Raw genomic sequence first — 16834 nt, forward strand, 5'->3', positions numbered from 1 at the left:
AATAATAATAATACTAATAATAATAATACTAATAATACTTATAATAGTAATAATAATTATAATAGTAATTATAATAATAACAATAATAAAGATAATAATAAGTGAGGCTGTCGAGTAAAAAGAAATTGTATTCAAATACCGTTAGTATATTAATGAAGAGAATTTTTTGAATGGGGAAAGTATGTAATTTTTTTTTCAGAAAAGTGCGGTTGCGTAAAACTTGCGTGCAGAGTCTGTAATTGTTTGGCTTGGTGATAGGAAAGGATACTAAAACTAATCGTTGTTACACGAACCTGATGTGACGCCGAGTACAAATTATAATCACGATAATCGCAAGTGTTTCGTTACGAAGCCCCCACACACCAACAACAACAGAGACCACACATATATATATATATATATACCACATTGAAAAACATGGTATTTTATTTTTCCTCACAGGCGAGTTTCTCGTTTAAGAGTATATCTATGTGAGCATACAGGGATTTCAATATATCTGTATATACATACAGTTGGGCGGAGTACGCAGGGATTCTTACACAACAAATATTATGTTATCATGCTGAACTACCAGCTTGTTCGTTCGCGGTTAGATTTTGCCATTTCGTTTTTCTTCCAAGTTTTACGCGCGCTCTTTTGCTATGCTTCATTAGATTTTACCACTTTAAAATGTGTCAGCTTCTAACCATTTATGATTTTTCTAACTCTTCATTTTGTATTATGAAATCGTGTGGATAATAATTAATTACTGTTTTTAAAAGATTTTGACGATTTATTTTTTAATTTTCTCATTGAATTAGTGCCATATGAATTTTATATATATATATATACACAAATGACAACTCCAGATTTGATTTATAAATTTAAACATTCCTCACAGAAATACGTGGCCAATTTTCGATATAATAAAATTTCTATTTTTTTAGGAACGAAAAAGTACCGATTTTTTGTTTGAAAAATTGACTTGTAATTTCAAAAGTTCGACAATTTAACAAAAATGTATATTTTTAAAATCGTCCACGTATTTCTGTAGCTATTCTAATGTAAATTAAGAAAAAAAAATTTTATTTTATTCCAGATTAACTTTTGCAACCTGTGTGCTGCTTGCAGTGGAACTTCTCCAATAAAAACCATTTTTGAAGAACGGCTGTAAATCCGCTATTTTGTAACTTTTTTAAATAAAAAAAATATTTTTACAAATATAAAAATATGCTTAACAATATCCTTCAATTTAATTATCATTCTATTTCTCCTTCGACGAAAAAAATAGCAAAAAAAACATTAAATTTTAGCCTTCTACAGTGGTGTAACTTCTTAATTCTAATACAACTTCCTGCTCTTAATCAAGTTAAATTTACAATTTAATTACAAAATTAAGGTTTTTGTTTATAAGTAAAAGTAAGAAAAGATGGTTAACGTTATACAAGAGAAAATAATATTATTCATTGAATTAAAAAGCGTGCTATTTAATAATTGTATATACTCATTGTTGCTCCTTAAGGGCTTTTAAATGTCATCCAAGTTGTCCTACGGTTATATTTCATAAAGAAAACAAGTCTCTTAAGTACGAAAACTCCTTCCCTTGAGTAAAACAAAATAACAATTAACTACTTCCTAACAAGATTATTATATACATTATATTCAGTAAAATATATATATACAAATATTACTAAAACTAATTTTCTTACAACTTATCCACTATATTAATAACTTTTTTATTTACGTTGCTTATTTTATAAGTCAGTATAACATTTTTGGTGTTTAATAATAAAATCACTAAATCTAATCAATTTATATGTTTCGATCATTATTTTTATCCAAACCATCGAGAAATGGTTCATCAATTAAAAATTGACTGCAGCAATTCTCGAGTCATTAACTCGACGTATGCAGATTTTATTTAATTTGAAACCAATTACCGATGATGATTTATTTACAAAAAAAAACATAAAACATGTATTTTTTAAAATATACCTGTAATTAAAATATAATTCCAGATCATATTAGTAATAATTAAAAGAAACTATTTATTATTCATATTTCCAATATTACGCTGTAGTAAATATGAAGTATTCAGAAGTGTCTGAATCAGGTAAAAATTTACCAACAGAGAATTAGAAATTTACATCTTTAATTGTTTCCAGCATAGTGGGATTACTAATAGCGCTAGTCGCTATGTAGCGCTTTTGTTATTTAGAATTAAAAACTTACATATTTTTAGTGAAATTTGTTCCAAATCATGGCCAAAATAAAATACCGTTGACAATTTCTTCAAAGCTTAAACTGCAAGATGGTAATTTAGAAGAAAATATACATTCATCCTATGAAAAAGATAATAAATATAAATGCAATAAATATTTAATTATTAATATAAAAAAGAAAAGTAAATAATTTATTATTATTGGATAAAGTTGAAGTATTTTCTTGATTTTTTGTAAGGATAGAAATTAGAAATAAAAGTGTTAATATAATAATATTAATAATTATCGTTGCCTCGAATTACCTTTTTATAACTTTTGAGATTTGAAGTGTTACACTTGAAAAATTTGTCAGCTTTTTAGATACTTCTTTTAATTGCTTCATTTCTTCATCGTGGGAAATCCTTATGAATTTGATACATTCTTGATTCTAAAAAAAATTGTTAAATTATAAAATAAAGCAAATATGAGAAAAAAAATACACAGAATAACAATTGTACCAACCTAAATCTATCAAAATGATACCATTTTTTTAAGTCACCCGATAGCTAGAAAATTTTTTAATGTGAATGTAGCTTTGAATCGCTACGTAGCGAAATCTTCATAGCGCTGTCGCTATTTGTAATTCCACTCCAGTATACTTCACCGTCCGACAAAATTCAACTTTTTTTTTTACCCACAAAAAAATCCAACATTTTTGGAAACTAGGACCCAAAAGAAATACCCATATCTGGCCGTTTTGCTACATCAAGTCGTTTGTGGTTTTTAGGGGTGAAAACAACCCCTAAATGAAAAGTTACAAGATATCTTTTAAAAATTATTAATATTTTATAAAACTTGGTTGCTGGTGGTTTTCGGGGTCACTGATTATTAATCTTATGTCAGATTTTCAAAATTCAAAATGGTGGATTCAATATGGCGCTCAAAATTTTAAATAGTTATTAAATTTTTTTTAAACCTTGATATCTAGGGATTCTTTGGGTCGCTGATGACGAATCTGATGTTAAGTTGTCAAAATTCAAAATGGCGGATATAAAATAAAAAATTAATAACTTTTTAAAAATTTGATCGCCATATTGGATCCGCCATTTTGAATTTTGAAAATCTGACATAAGATTAATATCTTGTCACTTTTCATTTAGGGGTTGTTTTCACCCCTAAAAACCACAAACGACTTGATCTAGCAAAACAGCCAGATACGGGTATTTTTTTGGGTCCTAGTTTCCGAAAATGTTAAATTTTTTTGTGGGTCAAAAATTGTGTCGGACGGTGCTTTATATGAAATTTGATTAAGTAAATTGTTGTAAATATCAAGATCGATTAGAAATGTCTTTTAACTTCAAAAATTCCAATACTTCACTATTTGTACCAAACAGAAAATTACGAACATCGACAATTGGGAGTTAATTGAGGTAGCTTCGATAATTGGAGCACTTACCTCATAAGATAATTGTGTTACAAACTTTGGTAGCTTCTCTGAAAAAAGAGGAAACTTTGATGTGAGTCAATTGTATAACATCTCGTGATGAACATAACCATTGGACACAGTTACGGTCAATGGACTTGATCTTCGTAAAGGAATCCTAGACCGTAAAGTAGAAAAAGAAAAGTTAAGCCAGACGCTCCGATTCTCACACTTTTTCTTCTACTTTAAATTTAGCACCAGCCTTTATATATTGTTAAACGAGTAAGCTCTCTATGTAAACTGAAGCAGCAACCAAAAAAAATAAAAACAACAAGTTGCAATAAATCTTTCTGTATTACGAAATATATATTCCTTTCTTTTTTTAAATTTAAACACAAGATAATCCTATTATTTTTGCTTTTCACTATACACAAAGTGTCTTTGCTATAAATACCTTAAGAAACAAAATGTTTGTTTTGTCTGCCGATGATGTGCATTGCAGATTAATTTATTTGTATTTAACTATAAGGAATAGGATACAAAAGTGCCAAGAAAATAATCGAATTGCTTAATTAGCAATTGCAAAATTACTCTTTCGATCCAAATTTTCTCAATTCAATACAAGAATTAAGTAAATTTTAATTTTTTTATAATTAATAATCTTCGAACTTTATATAAATATTTATACATTATTTACCCACTTGGAAAGATTCCCCGAAAAGTGCCCCCTGGAGGTTCTATCAGAATTCCGCCGGAACTTCCAACGTAATTCCGTCGGAATTCCATCGGAGTTCCAAAGAATTTCCGATGGGATTCCGACGGAATTAGGACTCTAAAAATTTTGAAAAAAAATTTAATCGGAATTCCGTCGGAATCCCATCGGAAATTATTTGGAATTCCGACGGAATTACGTTGGAAGTTCCGGTGAAATTCTGATAGAACCTCCAGGGGATACTTTCCGGGGAATATTTCCAAGTGGGTATATAAATTTTTATTTTTTTATAGATATTAAATACTTAGTGTCTTTATCACTTTTATTTATCCTCATTCTTAATTGTTGTTTATATTAATTACTTATCACTAATCACTTAACACTTTTTTTTAACATTAAATAATTGGTTATATTTTATAATTAAATTATTAATTAACATAATTGTCCAAAAATTATTCTACGATTAATATCAAGATAATTTAGATATTAATTAATAATTGTTTATTAGTTTATTAGTTTATAAACAAATATTATCAACTTTATTTTAGAGTCGTCTTTTCTAGGAATAAACTTTTTGAAGTCCTGATTATGATATATTATCCGAAATAATTCTAGAATACTAAAAAATAATTCTGCACTCATTTTGAATTTTTGTACAAACTAATTCCAAACTAATTAGTTCATGAATAATTAAATATATTGTTTATAAAAACGTTTTTTTAGACAAGAACATGAAAAATTGGATTTAAAATAATGTACATATATATATACACACACAATTCACATTCCTAAAGAAACTTGTGCAATTGCTTGCGGTTCGTTGAATGTACAAGGTCTCCATAGATTAGTTGGTTAGTTATAAGAGAGAATCATTCGGGCGTGAATAAAGACGAAAAAATCAACTCTTTTGCGCGCGGGTAAAAGTAACGAGGAAGAAAAGAAAGGATAAGGAAAAGAATAATGCAAATGTGAAAAAGGCGCGCGTTGGTAGAGTTTTCACTTTTTCCTTCATTCTATCTCGGCCAGTGTTCATTCAATCTTCCGGGAAGGCCGTGGAAATTAACGACTTGGAAATTCTAATTCAATGGCAAGGCTGTCGAGCGACACTGCTCTTTTTTCCACGTTTTTTTTTGTCTTTTTCTCTCTCTCAACTGTCTTTTGTCACCATCTGATCAAAAGAACGCGTTTAATAAAAAAAGTCTTTAGCAAAAATTTTATTGACAACCAAATAATTAGACTAATGTGACGAATCCTTATATTTTTTGCTTTCAAATCAAATTTGTAGATTTCAAATTGCACGGTAATTGACAAGCCCAGGCGGTTCTGTTATTAAATCGTGATTTCTAAATTCAAAACTGTATTAAAAGATAATTGAGGAGAGTCCACAGTGGTCTGAAGGACTCGAAAAACTGCCAAAATTCAAAATATAATGGGGATTGGTTGGAACTGCTCACAATAAGATTCTTGAGTTCGCTGAGTCTACATTTCTAGTAAATATAATAAAATAAAAAATAGTAGATATAATATGGCGGATAAAAGTGTTTAAAATTCAATTATTGAACACAAACGTTCTTAGTAGGAAGGTTTTTGCATTCGTAAAATCTGAAACTGTTATAAAAAATAACAATGAACAATTAATAGAATTTGAAAAATAGAAAATTGTAATATTAAAGTTTTAAAATGGATTTTAAATTTAATATTTTTAAACCTTTTTTTTAAAAAGTTACTAAGGTGTTTTTCTATTAAACAATTTAAATTATATATTATAAATGAACATTTGAGAATATTTGCAAATTAAATATTTAATATAATATATTTATTATAATAAATTATTATCATTATATTTAATAAAACATTAACATTTATATATTATTACATTTAGTTAACCTGTACATATATTATTATGAAACCAAAATTGAGCAATTTAAAGAATAAAATTTTTGAAAAAACTTACCTTTAATTAATTAAAAATTTCTGAAAGTATAAATATTAATAGAATATATAAATAATCATTTTTTTAATACATTCACTGTATTTTATAAGAAAATAAATGTTTATAACCAACAATAATAAATGTCAAAAAAGTTTACAAGAGTATATGGAAAAAAAACAAAAGAAGATTCAAAGGTAGATAGAAATATATTATATTTCGATGAATGTGACAAAAGCAATCATTTATTTTACTTGATATAAATAAATATAACTATGTCCAGGTAAAAAAGTAGCAGCAAGTAGCAGCATATTAGAAAATTGATATATTCAGGAGTAAAATGATATATGAAAAACTTTATTTGAGTGGGGTACATCGGAGTACGATGAAACGAAAAAATGTTTCCTTTCATTCGCCGAGAAAAAGTTTGCATAAAAACTAGTTTTGCATCCGAAAATGATTAATTTATTAAAAATACAATACATAAAGGCATTTTAATAACTTGTAAAATAGTTAATAAGTTAAGACATTGAAAGAATGGGACTTCTTTGCAAGTAATACAACTTTTTGCAAAGACTCTGTCATGATTGTTATAAATTATTTATAACTTTTGAATTGTTCTAAAACGTTTTGGCTTTAATACAAATAATTTTAAATATCATTCAAGATTACTATTACTTATTTAGAAAATAATAAAGTTAAATTTGAATTTAATCGATAACCTTAAATTTTGGCAATTTTATAACGCTTTCAGACCACTGTGGAGCCTAGTAAATTATTTATCACCTAATTAACATCTGGATTAAATAAATAAGAAATTTGTTAGAAGAAATCTAGTTTAAGTATCACGGAGAAAAATGGAATTGTTGTGCAAACAATTTTTAGATTGTTGTCAGTAGATTTGTTAATATTACAATTCGAAATGTTAATATTACAATTCGGATTGTTGTCAGTACAAATGTATGTTGTTTTAACAATAATACGAATTTTTTGTTGTCAGTTTTGTTCAGTTTGCAATTCCGTACAGTTGCAGAAGCGAACTCTCTGTCGATTGCTGATGGAACAATCCGGATTTGTTCAGCTGACAAGTTTATTGTTCCATGTCACGTGGTCATCTTGAATTCTCACAAACTGGTGTGCAGATCGTCGCGTCGTTTGCTTCTGTCACATATGTGCCACTTTTGCTTTTATTATTAGTTTTTTTTTTAAATGACGAAGTGCTGTTAAATAATGAATCCGGTTAAAGTGAGAAATCTATTACAAGTGTGGTGAATGGATCAAAAGACAATTTTATCGTTTATCGCGGTAAGTTATACACAGTTTCTATTGAACATAACCTCACCTTAAAAAATACAAAATGTATATTAAATATTATTTAACAACAAATTTCAACTGAAAATAATTTTTTGGTTTCAAGTCAAAGAATTTGATTCTGAAGCTGCATGTTCCACAGATTTTAATGCAAACGTAACTGGTGATATGACCTACGGAAATCTGCTATCGATTATTTTAGAAGGCGAAGAAACTGAACAAATTGTATTAGACGGATCAAAGCTTTGTTAATAAAACAAACTGTATTGCCGATTTAACAATTTAGTTTTGTTATTTCAATTGTTCCATAAAAATTTTCATTGTTCATCAAACAATTCTGTTTGTTCACCGAAAAATCCCATTTTAACAATTTTTTTTTGTCCCAACAACAAATAGAAACTGCTGGTTCTATATTGACAATCCGGAATTGTTGTGTGAACTTAATTTTTAGTAACCACAACAATTCTTTTTTCTCCGTATAAATAGTAATGTAAATAACAATAATGAATATAATAAATAAATATAAATAAATAATAATAGAATTTTTTAATAATAATAATAAAATTAGGTTTACTTTTTCTTGTTAAATATTGTTCCAATTATTTTTTAAAATTAAATTTTCCAATTAAATCAATAATTTAAAGAGTACGCCAATATAAAAAAATTTAAATTGACTCTAATATGACCTTAAACTCCATAATAGGATTGTTGAGCTGTAGATGTACATCCATCTAATCCATAGAAAATTTTTGACAAATTTAGCCGTAATATTTCTTTTATTTTCAGCTGTACATCTTCAAATCAATTGCAAATCATTAACCGCATTTCAATTCGCTTTGGCATTTTTGATTTCTTATTTAAATTTTGAAAAAGCTGTTGGGTAATATATTCGTCGGATAAACAAATTGGTAAATGTTTTCCACAAATCTTGATTAAACTTCTGAAATAGGTGTAAATTATTTTATTAGAATTTCATTTATATTTGAGATATTTTTCTTCGATTTTTGTTCAATTTTATTTTAATTTATCCCTTTAATGAATTAACCTTTTTTGTGTCTTTTATAAATTATTTAGTTTTAGGGTTAACATTTTATTTATTTTTTTTTTTGATAAAAATTTTACCCTCTGGTAATGCTTGACATTTTGTGTGTGGAATCATCATTGTTAAAATTTTTATTAGTTTTATTGAAATCTTGTGATTTAATTTGATTTATTTTTAGTTTGACTATTAGTTTTTCATGCTTTAGTGTGAAAACCTCCCTTCTTTACCATTTAGTTATAAAGTAGCCGAGTAAAACGTAAAGTTTTAGTTCAGGACATCGCAATGGTTATTGGAAGTTTCAAGGTCATCAAGGGATGTGAATCCCAAATATTCAAAAGCACCAGAAAGAAGAAATCGCTGTTTTGTTGACGATCTATCAAAATACTTCTGTCAGTTCTTGAGCAGGTTATTAGTAAAAATATATTAAATTTACTTTTAGGGTTATTTAATTGTTTTCTGATAATTATTTCCAACGAGTACAATTATTATTTCAAATATTTAATTAGTCATTTTCATGCATCATTTAGTTTCTAAACTCTAAATAGAAAATTATAGTTGTGAGGTTATAATATATAGTGGACGAGAGGGAGAGACTAAGTAACCGGAAAAGTTGACAGTGGCTATCTCTCTGAAAGTAGCAAATGATCCGCAATGAAAACTAGGATATTGGGGGCGGTCAAATTGCCTTGAAATGGAGCGCTGAGATCGTGTAATATTGCAGTTGCAATATATTTTGTGGGATACACTATGAAACTTTAGACTGTTTTGAGCTACCAATGCAAAATTGCAACATGCAGGTCGTAAAGGTTTGTACACTGCCACCAACGTGTTTCGTTTCCATAACTATGAATAGAGGTATACATATATATACATTCTATTCCGTTTTTTTAAAAACAACATGAGAACGCACGAGAGTAAAGTAGTCTCATGTTTCATAAAGCCTTCATTCTAATGACAGATATTTATCCGTAATTAGTAAAAAAAAAAAGAAAAAAAAAGGAAACAATACTATTTAATATCTTGATTACAAAGATACTTTCTAAATTTTTACATTTATAATACAGCTTAACTAAAAAATGAAAATTTTTTGCGTCTGGGTTTCTATAATGGTTTTTCTATTTATTATGCATAAAAATAAAGGAAAAATATTCATAATCTTTTAACCCTTTGCGGCAAACATTTTTCATTCCATTCAAAAATATAGATGATCACACCTATAAGAGTTTTTGGGGTCGCTGATTACGAATCTAAAGTCAGTTTTTAAAAATTCAAAATGGCGGATCCAATATGGCGGACGACTTTTTAAAAACCTAATGCAATTCGCTTGAAACATGTTCTCGGGGGTTTTTGGGGTCGCTGATTGCGAATCTGAAGTCAGTTTTCAAAAATTCAAAATGTCGGATCCAATATAGCGTACGATTTTTAAATTCTAATGCAATTCGCTTGAAACTTGTTACTCGGGGTTTTTCGAGATGATTTGGTAGCCTTGAAAAAGGTTGATTGTTATAGTTGGTGATTACAAATATCAAGTTTGTTTTTAAAATTGGAAATGGCGGATCGTAAGTAAAATTCCATTTTTAGTTGTGATAAGCGTCGAAACAATTTCTTGCTGGCAATAGGCAGAGTGGAACATTGCAAGTTTTACAAATCCAGGACGTTCGCATTTGGTCAGCTTTTGTACTACAATGAGCACATATTGGATCCACATTTTGAATTTTGAAAAACTAACATTGGATTCGTAATCAGCGACCCAAAAACCCCCGAGTAACAAGTTTTAAGCAAATTTCGTGGATTTTTAAAATTTTTCTGTCGCCATATTGGATCCGCCATTTTAAATTTTCTAAAACTGACTTCAGATTCGTAATGAAAGACCCCAAAAACCCCCGAGTAACAAGTTTCAAACGAATTGCATTAGATTTTCAAAAAGTCGTCCGACATTTTGAATTTTTAAAAACTGATTTCAGATTCGTAATCAGCGACCCCAAAAACCCCCGAGTAACAAGTTTCAAACGAATTGCATTAAGTTTTGAAAAAGTCGGCCGCCATAATGGATCCGCCATTTTGAATTTTTAAAAACTGACCATAGGTGGCGAAAGATTCGCATAGATACAACTAATGCACGCATGTCAAGAAATATCTATCAGTGTTTTCAATCATAACATAACACAAACAGTAACAGTGTTCACATTTAAACTTTTCCCCACTGTTTTGTAAGACAATATTATATAATTATTGCAAATAAAAATCATACAGAAAAAAAATTGTTTTATTTTTTCAGAAGAAATTGCTTAAAATCATAAATTTTCAAAAATACGTTAAATGCGTTCTCCTCTCTACAAAAGCAAAATTTTTGATAAAATATAATTTTTTTCCTCATATTTGTCGATAAATCTAGCATAAAAAACACCTTAAATGTCAGACGTGAATTTCATGTTGACTTGTGTAATTGTATATTTATTTATATTTAAATTATTATTTATTAATATATATATACACTACCGTCGGAAATTGTCGGTACGATTGATGTGCGCGGGATGAAATGTTGATGTCGCACCTAAATTAAGATATTTTAAGTTTGAGAAAAGCTAGAGACTTGAAACTTAGATCACCTGAAAGCTGATAAAATTCTGCTTCTGAATATATACCTAGAATTTTTTTTCGACTTTCTGGAGCGATTATAACACTGGAAAGATTTCGAAAAAAAAACGTCTAATTTTCCAAATTTCGTACCCAGTTTTTGATTCCCTGCATAATCTAGGAAAATGCAAGGAAAAATTTGTAACTCCTACAACATAATCTTTAAGATCTTAGCTTTAAAAGTAATTTTTAAGACTTAAAAAATATTGTTTCGTTTTTGAGATAAGTTGAAAAATGTCAGAGCATGTTTTTTACACAACTCAGCGTCAAAGATTAGTTCTTGCATCCCCGCTGCTTCGCCCGTTCCTTGCGCCAGGGCCGAATATGCGTGCGGGCCCCTGCTTGAAACCCGTCTTGTATTTTTTTACATTTACAGTTATTGATTATTATAAATATTATAAATATTTTATTATTATTAATATTTATATTATTATTAATATTTATATTATTATTATTTATTATATTATATTATACTATATATAATTTAGTGTACATAAGACAGTTCTTTTTTTCTGAAAATGCACTTTCTGCCCTTTTAATCGAGACTAATTTTTGTATCTACATTCAAACTTTTGGTTAAATTTTACCTATAATATTGTCAATAGCTTGAAAAGTTTTGGAATCTTATGAGAATAATGAGAATAATATTTCGACAATTGAGGAGCCGGATCGTAGAACCGATTCTTCGCTCGAACTCACGCAGAAGTATTGGCGATTCAAACAGCTACACTAGCGCCACAGTTGAACTAATTTAGGCGTGACTCGCTCTGTAGCACTCCATGTGTTTTAAATTATTTTTTTTTATTTAACGCTTAAAAATTATTTTACAAACGCAATAAAAATATCAGAATAATTAAATAATTTGAAATAAACTGTCACAACAGAGACTGCTTTAGAGCGAGTCACGCCTAAGTTAGTTTAACTGTGGCGCTAGTGTAGCTGTTTGAATCGCCAATTGTCCGCCCCTCCACTATACCATTAAATTTTAAAACTCATAAATAAAATATTTAAAAAATATTAGGTTATGCAGAAGAAAAAAATACATATTTTATCTATTTGAAACTTTTTTCTAAAATGTAATTTATTAGTACTAAAAAATGAAAACTGAAAAATTTTTTTTTCGAAAATAAATTACTTTTTAATAAATATATCGTCCTTTTTCGGTCAAATATTGACGAAATTTTGTGAAATTTTTTAAGCATACACAATATACACAACAGAAGCCTACAAGCTATAAAAAATAAGAAAAATCACATTATTTATTTATTAAAAAATTTTAAAAGACGTCATTTACAAATAGAGGAATTTCACTTTTCAACACAAAAAAGTATGCGATGAATTTTCAAATTATGAAAACTTCTCGCGAGAAAGTTTTTCCTTTACTAATCAGGAAGTTTTTCCCACAATTTCAAACTGATTCGAATATAAATAAAGAAAATACGAGGAAAATAGCGAAACCGCACTTTCGTTCGCAACGAGAATGTAAAAAGGCAGCCATGTTTGTCGTCGCAATGACACGCGCGCACACACACACACAGCAGCAACTAAGGCTCCCTCAAGTTGTTTACATATATGTGTGTGTGTGTGTGTGCGCGCGCGCGTGACGTTGCGACGACAAACATGGCTGCCTTTTTACATTCTCGTTGCGAACGAAAGTACGGTTTCGCTATTTTCCTCGTATTTTCTTTATTTATATTCGAATCAGTTTGAAATTGTGGGAAAAACTTCCTGATTAGTAAAGGAAAAACTTTCTCGCGAGAAGTTTTCATAATTTGAAAATTCATCGCATACTTTTTTGTGTTGAAAAGTGAAATTCCTCTATTTGTAAATGACGTCTTTTAAAATTTTTTAATAAATAAATAATGTGATTTTTCTTATTTTTTATAGCTTGTAGGCTTCTGTTGTGTATATTGTGTATGCTTAAAAAATTTCACAAAATTTCGTCAATATTTGACCGAAAAAGGACGATATATTTATTAAAAAGTAATTTATTTTCGAAAAAAAAATTTTCAGTTTTCATTTTTTAGTACTAATAAATTACATTTTAGAAAAAAGTTTCAAATAGATAAAATATGTATTTTTTTCTTCTGCATAACCTAATATTTTTTAAATATTTTATTTATGAGTTTTAAAATTTGATGGTATAGTGGAGGGGCGGACAATACTTCTGCGTGAGTTCGAGCGAAGAATCGGTTCTACGATCCGGCTCCTCAATTTCTAATAAGCAAAGAAAAACAATGATTCATTGAATTTTGCAAACAAAAGCTTATAGAATTTATTGATAAATTCTATAATAATAACATTTTTTAAATAAATTAATTAATATTCTAATAATCAATAACTGTAAATGTGAGAAAATACAAGACGGGTTTCAAGCAGGGGCCCGCACGCATATTCGGCCCTGGCGCAAGGAACGGGCGAAGCAGCGGGGATGCAAGAACTAATCTTTGACGCTGAGTTGTGTAAAAAACATGCTCTGACATTTTTCAACTTATCTCAAAAACGAAACAATATTTTTTAAGAGCATTTGAACCTTCATGACGTCACAAATCATGGCGCATGACACGCAAACTTCTCAGGTATGTGAAAAGCACAATTTTGAATATTTTTTAAAAAAACCTTTTGGAAAATGTTCAGAATAACATAGACTCTGTCTGTCATGTGCGGAAAATTCAAAATTTTGCGTTTAAAACGTTTTTTAAACAATGTTAAGGTCACAAATCATGGCGCATGACACGCAAACTTCTCAGGTATGTGAAAAGCACAATTTTGAATATTTTTTAAAAAAACTTTTTGGAAAATGTTCAGAATAACATAGACTCTGTCTGTTATGTGCGGAAAATTCAAAATTTTGCGTTTAAAACGTTTTTTAAACAATGTTAAGGTCACAAATCATGGCGCATGACACGCAAACTTCTCAGGTATGTGAAAAACACAATTTTGAATATTTTTTAAAAAAACCTTTTGGAAAATGTTCATTCAAAACGTTTTAAACGCAAAATTTTGAATTTTTCGCACATAACAGACAGAGTCTGTGTTATTCTGAATATTTTCCAAAAGGTTTTTTTAAAAAATATTCAAAATTGTGTTTTTCACATACCTGAGAAGTTTGCGTGTCATGCGCCATGATTTGTGACCTTAACATTGTTTAAAAAACGTTTTAAATGCAAAATTTTGAATTTTCCGCACATAACAGACAGAGTCTATGTTATTCTGAACATTTTCCAAAAAGTTTTTTTAAAAAATATTCAAAATTGTGCTTTTCACATACCTGAGAAGTTTGCGTGTCATGCGCCATGATTTGTGACGTCACGAAGGTTCAACTGCTCTTAAAGATTATGTTGTAGGAGTTACAAATTTTTCCTTGCATTTTCCTAGATTATGCAGGGAATCAAAAACTGGGTACGAAATTTGGAAAATTAGACGTTTTTTTTCGAAATCTTTCCAGTGTTATAATCGCTCCAGAAAGTCGAAAAAAAATTCTAGGTATATATTCAGAAGCAGAATTTTATCAGCTTTCAGGTGATCTAAGTTTCAAGTCTCTAGCTTTTCTCAAACTTAAAATATCTTAATTTAGGTGCGACATCAACATTTCATCCCGCGCACGTCAATCGTACCGACAATTTCCGACGGTAGTGTATATATATATATATATATATATTATGTAGGTATTATTTTTGAGTTGTCCTCGAAATTTGAGATTAATATATCAAGTACTTTGCAAAAAAAAACCTGCGGAGATTATTTACATGTGAAATGAGAACAATCATATAACCTCAACACAACAGCTGATATTGCGACATTCTGATTCGTCCGCCTACTAAATAGCGAAACGGAACTGAAATCGTAGCGCGAAAATTTGAAATCGATAAATATCAGACAACATTTAATTGATTAACAAACAATTATTTATTTAAATATATTTACTTAACAATAATTTCTATTATATTTATATTATAATTTCATCAAACTCGAAATTATTGGCATTTAAATCAATGCCAATTGATTGAAATTCAAAAATTATTTTCTGAATTCAGTTCAATGATTCCAAGTTTAAAAATTTATAACTGAACAATGATACATTTATAAAAATACTTTCTTTTTTTAAATTAAAAATTAAAAAAAATTTTTTTTTTTTAATATTATTATGATTATTACAAAAATTAAGAAAAGAAAAAAATATTTTTCCAAGGACGATAGTGTCTTTCTTCTTGTAGTTTCAATTTTCATCGATATCTTTTTATTGTCAGTTGATAATTCATGTTTTCTCTTTGCTTTTTGTAGTTTTCAATTTTACTTTTCCGTTCTTTGTATATAGTGTGGGACTTTTACTTGTCTGGTCTGTATTGAATTATTCTTTTATATTTTTTTTTTCCTTTTGCCAATAAAGGGTTTAGAGGATGATATTTCTGTACGGTTGCGGTGGTGACCTACAGCTTTAATTTTTTCTTCTATTTCTTTCATTCTTTATTTTAAATTGATTAATCAAATTATTCGAGTCCAGTGAAAAAGAAATATTCTTTCCAATAAATTTTCACATTTCATTCACAATTTGTACAAAGCATATACGAAGCTTGCTTTTAGATCTTTTTTTTTTTATTGCTTCTGTCGTATATCTTTACCGTGCAAATCAAAAATCTAAATGCAAATGCTTTTGAAAAGCATACTATACACTTTCTCCCTTTTGGAGAAAAATTGGAACATATTTCTAAAAAAATGCTACAATAATAAAAATAATATTATTAATAAAAAAATAAATAATTACAATAATAATAATAATAATTAAAAAAATTTTAATTATTTTTTTAGATATGATATAAAAATGTGTTTCTTTTTCAAAAATAATTTAAAATAAAAGTTTTAGGAATGCAAACCTTGACCCAGTCATCTGAATAGCTTTGAAGCGCTCCATTGACGCTGTTCGACTAACCCAGCAACGTATATAGCAGGAGGGAATAATCAATCAATAGTGAGTCAGGTTGACTTCCTTAATGATAGACATAGGATTACGCCGTCGGAAGTACGTTCTGAGAATCACGATTTGTTTGCACAGGGAAAGTTAGGAAATGGACTTGGACGCCAGTGAAATTCATTACTTTTTTTTTTCTCTTACGCTTCACCCGAAACCTGTAATTTTATTCACTTTTTTTTTTTTTGCTTTAAATCTAATTACAATTTCAATTCTTTATCTGTTAAAAAAAAAGAATGTGCACATTTTCATTTCTTATGCGCTCTTCATAAATAACAAATGAGTATATACTTAAACAATTTATTCATATAATGGGGAATATTAGAAATTTCTGCTCACTTTTTATTGCGATAATATTTATCAAAAAAATAAATGAATAAAAATAAAATTGTACGAAATAATAATTTTGTTTAATAATGCTATAAAATTACATTTTGTTCTAAATTCGTTTAATATATATATATATATATATATATATATATAATAATAATATAATAATATAATAATTCAATTTTAACGAACATATATATATTCGTTTTAATATTCTTGTAATATTTAATGATAAATGTTATTTAAAAAAAGAATTATAATTTTATGGAATTTTAAAATTGAATTATTTGTTTTATGAAA

The 16834-nt window shown here is 28.2% G+C and overlaps 1 long non-coding RNA gene across 1 annotated transcript; it reads right to left on the bottom strand.

Moving 5' to 3' along the window:
• Nucleotides 1-293: 293 nt before the first annotated feature.
• On the bottom strand, nucleotides 294-4682 carry LOC127281523 (uncharacterized). The gene is made up of 4 exons (XR_007843046.1): nucleotides 4636-4682; nucleotides 3637-4271; nucleotides 2504-2628; nucleotides 294-2321 (listed from the first exon to the last, which is right to left on the bottom strand). It is a non-coding gene; the product is annotated as an uncharacterized LOC127281523 (long non-coding RNA).
• Between the last annotated feature and the right edge of the window lie 12152 nt (nucleotides 4683-16834).

The sequence above is a fragment of the Leptopilina boulardi genome, unplaced genomic scaffold (genome assembly GCF_019393585.1).
Source record: "Leptopilina boulardi isolate dan_hultmark-lab unplaced genomic scaffold, ZJU_Lbou_2.1 LbouV2_273, whole genome shotgun sequence".
NCBI classification, from domain to species: domain Eukaryota; kingdom Metazoa; phylum Arthropoda; class Insecta; order Hymenoptera; family Figitidae; genus Leptopilina; species Leptopilina boulardi.